Source organism: Pararge aegeria, chromosome 18 (genome assembly GCF_905163445.1).
Source record: "Pararge aegeria chromosome 18, ilParAegt1.1, whole genome shotgun sequence".
Classification (NCBI taxonomy): domain Eukaryota; kingdom Metazoa; phylum Arthropoda; class Insecta; order Lepidoptera; family Nymphalidae; genus Pararge; species Pararge aegeria.
In genome coordinates this window covers 4,746,051-4,750,822 of record NC_053197.1, presented here as the reverse complement: position 1 = coordinate 4,750,822, position 4,772 = coordinate 4,746,051, and the positions used below count along the sequence as shown (strand labels likewise).

The 4,772-nt window shown below is 36.1% G+C and overlaps 1 long non-coding RNA gene across 1 annotated transcript; it reads right to left on the bottom strand.

The window, feature by feature from the left end:
- Positions 1-217: 217 nt before the first annotated feature.
- On the bottom strand, positions 218-751 carry LOC120631501. The gene is made up of 2 exons (XR_005659060.1): positions 577-751; positions 218-290 (listed from the first exon to the last, which is right to left on the bottom strand). It is a non-coding gene; the product is annotated as an uncharacterized LOC120631501 (long non-coding RNA).
- Between the last annotated feature and the right edge of the window lie 4,021 nt (positions 752-4,772).

Genomic DNA, 4,772 nt, shown 5'->3' with positions numbered 1-4,772 from the left:
CATTTTTTCTGGCGTGTCGGTCAAAACAGCTGTCTTTCTAATACGGCGTTTTGTAGCCATCTGCAATCTTGGGGATGCCTTTGGTAAAGGCTTTACAATTTCAGGATTAAACACAGCTGAAGCATTCATCTTTACTGGTGTAAATTGAAGTTCTTGGGCACTATTAATGGTTAAATCGATGTAATGTCATGTGGCAAATTTCCAGTTGTATGACAGCATTGGCAGCTTGACGTAATAACGTTTCGGATATTTTCCCTCTCTCAGTTTTCCGTTTGTAGGTACGTACCATCCTAAAAAAATGAAAAATATACTGTAAAAATGTATAGAAAATTTAAGGATCGATTGGGGTAAGTTGTTCCGGGGAACAACTAGCCCCTTTGGGAGGGAACTTGTAGCCCCAAATTATATTTTTGGATAAAAACTGTCATGCTAGCAACTTAACAAATTCAATTGAAAAAACATTCAAGCTATAAAATACCTCACAAATGCCACTCTAAAATTGGAAAGATGCACATAAATCGGTCAATAATAAAGAAAAATAGACCAAAAAGTTTAATTACGAAAAAATTTACTCACGTGGTGTTCTAATAGCACAGTGCACACAGCCACTCTTTCGCCGCCGTCGAAGCAACTAAGATGGCCGCCAAAGTGGCGCGCCGCCTGATGCTTCAACGACGCACTTCACGTGTATTGCTATCTCTTTTCTTTACAAAGTTATTACTGTCGGAACAACGTGCCCCGGGAACTTCCAGCCCCGGCCTCCCCTATACTGATGGATTTACACTTAGCGATTTACTTTGAGCAATTTGCCGCAATGGCAGATGTAAATAATTGATTGAGGATATTACTGACATCCATTATCTACTCTCTTGTGATTATGCCAATCAATCATATGGAGTTGGGTACATACCTACTGGTGATATAACATTAGGATCATCGTTAACAATTTTTAGAAGTACCGAGTAGAGTTTTTTGTGACTGAGCTTGTCCGGGGAAGTACCTATTACCGCCGTGGCCACCGTTAATATTTGCCGCAAAGCCGCAATGTTGCGATGCTGTGTTACCGTTTGAAATCATTACAGAGAAATGATGTTTCTTAACACATACGCCTCAGGGTTATGGACACGGGGCGGCCCGTTGCAGGACATGCTCCTTGCATGCTCAGCGAAGTGTAGATCGGATGGTGAGGGGATTGTAACCAACATTTGGCTACTGTTTAATCTGATAAACTTGCGATACATAATCGAACGCAACCGTGATCCATTGTTGAACCTGATAGCCACCAAACCAACAAGCTAATTAGGTAACTTAGCAGCAAGTATTGTTATTAGAAATTACTCCTATGTAGGTATCAAGTTAATTAAACACGAATATGATCATATTCCTGGTGTCTTAGTCGTTATCAAAAGGCATAAGTACGAAAGCTAGGTGTGCTTTTGATACCGGAAATACCAGGAAGAATATTTACGCCGTTATCTTTTTATGTTAAGGGTTGTACCTGAGTTACCGGGGTATGGGGGCGGTGCAAAAGAATCCTAATGCCGGGTGCATTTAATATAGAACAGGTACCGTATAGGTAGGTATCTTGAAACTATCAACAATATGTCAATAAACATTCGCGGTGAGTCAAACCATATAATTATGATTATGTCTTGAAAACTATTGATAACGACTAAGACACGGGGGGGGTATCTTTGGATCGTTCGAGTCCATACAAAATGAAGTGTATGGAAAATGCATCCGTATTTATAAGAAAATACTAACGGGCACAATGTCATGAACATTGGCTGTGAATCAAATATAATTTAAATTATTTCTTCTGAATCTTTTATTAATTAAATTAGAATTATCAGCATTTTAGTCAAAAAGCTAAAGAATAAATTAAAATATCTTAAATAAAATTATAGTTATCCAAAGTTAATACCTACTTTTTAAAATTACTGTAACACTATGCAATTAATAAAATATAAATTATTATCACATTTTTAGAAATGCTAATTAATTTAATAAAAGAACTGGCTAATATCAAATTATACTTTCAATAACTACTGTTACACTTGTTTATTTTATTAGCTATTAACTTATATATCGAATAATATATATAGGAGAGACGTAAATGTACTGTCTAAGTTGGATATAAAACTTTATTGGTATATGCTTATTTGTCGCTGCTAACAATAGCAATGAGAAAAATAATTATACCTAATAAAAAAAAATTAAAAAATTGCGTGAGCAAATAAAAATGCGAACCTACCTATCTACGTAAAAATAATAAGGATTAATTAAGTACCTGAACCACGGAATATCACAGTTTTAATTGCCAAGGTACTTGACTCGGTCGTAAAGAGCCAAAATAGATGCCCATAAAATATCAACTCGTGCGAGTAAAGGGGTCAACTGGCTTGTTGGCGAGTGACGACCCCATCATACCTACTTGGCTTCTTTTGTTTCATGCTCTCTATTATTTCCTTTTATTCTACGAGGCTTCGATATTTTAAAAGAGAATAATGTAACGCTGCTTTCAGATAAAATGGATTGATATTTTTATGAAAAAAATACCCATCTTGGTAAGTAATATCATGTCGTCATTGTTATCAAGTCACAAGTAAAGTTCTATTACAATATAAAAAATTATATTTATTCTTGAACTGACGATTAACGCCGGCTTCGCGCGGGGTATAGATTTGATTAAAAGGTAGAGGTACTGCCTTGTAAAACATTTCAACCGAATGTTGCATTATATACTTGTTTTTTCTTAGCAAACAAACTTAATTAGACTTTATTATTTAATATAAATTATCTGTGAAAAATTGTCTTAACGATGGTGGCAACCTCATCGAAATCAGTTGCGTGGCTTAGGAGCAGTAAACGAATAAACACACTTTATTTTTTACAATGTAAATAAGAGAAGCGGTGATTCCCTAAGACGTTGTTCTAGATTGGGTGGAGATGCTTGTGAGTCATTCTTAAGTTCTTATGATATAAATGCTAAGTCAGTGGGAACAATGCTATTATTCGACTTATACTTTCAATGACCGTCACCATCATCCACCCAATACTGGCCCACTATAGACCACGGGACAATGTGAAGGGTGTAGACCGTAGGTAGTTAACCACGTTGGCCGAGTGCGGTACGGCGAATGGTAGACTTTACACGCCCTTGAGAGCATTATTAAGAACTCTCAGGCATGAAGGTTTCCTCCCGATATTTTCGTTCACCATTAAGGCAAGTAATGTATAACTGCTTTAAATAAAAACGCTCATAACTCCAAAACATTAAAAGTACGTGCCGGGGATCGAACTCGGTTCACCCGAAATACAATCACCGCTTTATTAGGTTTCAACATTCATAACCTTCATTTGTACAGATGAACTGTGTCAATACGGTTGAACAAAAATGTCTACTCTCAACTAAGTTGACAGGTCTTACAACATTGCTGTCGTTTTCGCAGTGAAAGCTCTGAGGGAGTTTGACACAATTTTTAGAAATAGGTAAGTTATAATTAGGTAAGTTTCGTCAGCTGAATTGTATAAGTATAAAGAAGGGATTCCAAAGGTATAAAACTTTAATAAAGTACGTACGATTTTTGTGTGCATCTACGCTAAATTCCACTCTCATAGATGGGTTCCCATAGCTGGTTGTGCTTTATTCGAACCTTATTATCTTCCTTATTTTAAACTATGTAAATTGATAGCTATATGGACATGTATTTTTGTTTGGATTTCCACTCTTAAGCCGAATATATTTGTGCGTAATGTTTAACATATAACCTTCATAAATGATTGGGCTATTAAGAGGGGGTATTAAGCAAACTCGCTCCTTTTAGATTTGATTTTTACAGTAAGTGCAAAATGCTTTCACACAGTTTGTCGAATCTAAATCCCCAGAGTTCTTTCGTAAAGGCATAAATGAACTTCAGTTTAGATGGCAGCAAAGTATGGATAATGGCGGTAAATATTATATTAAACTTGAGTAGTTGCGAAGAATATTTTTAGGGTTGCTATCCCCAGCAGCACGCACTTAGGTTTTTCCTAATCATTTTATGCATACTGTGCCAAAAAATCCGAGCGTGCGGTAAGCGGTGCCTGCCGAGTAGCGTTCGGAACTTTACGGACTACTGCGGGGCATGTGAGGCGCGCGGGTGAAATTTGATTTTTTGCTTGCTTTATACTCGCTCTTAAATACGAGCGAGATATAAAAAAGATTTTCCAATTCTCACTCGTAGACCATTAGTGCGCTAAAACAAATATTGCTTAATCTATACTAGCAATCAATAATTTATAAGTATAGATTAAGCGATTCAGCGAAAGTGAATGTATATCGAGCCAGTATCAAGAGTGTTATCGATAGGCTTCAAGGCTTAACTAAAGCCTATTTAGATGTAACGCTTGCTTGCACTTTAATATATATATCTTTATTTACTTCAATATATAATATACCAGCTGTACCATGCCACACTTCACTGTGGCACATTGTGACTGAATGGTTGAGAAAAATAGATAAAAACAATACTTGATGCGTATTCATGTCATATCATTCATTCATCATTCATATCATGCTAAAATTTGAGTTCGATCGGTGCAGAACTTTTTGAGTTTTTGAAGCGTACACAAACCAACATAACATTTTTATATACGTATATTTAAAACACCCATAGACTCTGAAAGTAATATACTCGTTCACTTTTACAATGTTGTTTTATCCAGAAGAAGCCTGGCTTTTGTTTCGTTTCAGTTATAATATTTCGGTGTAAAACAACAGTATTTGTAAA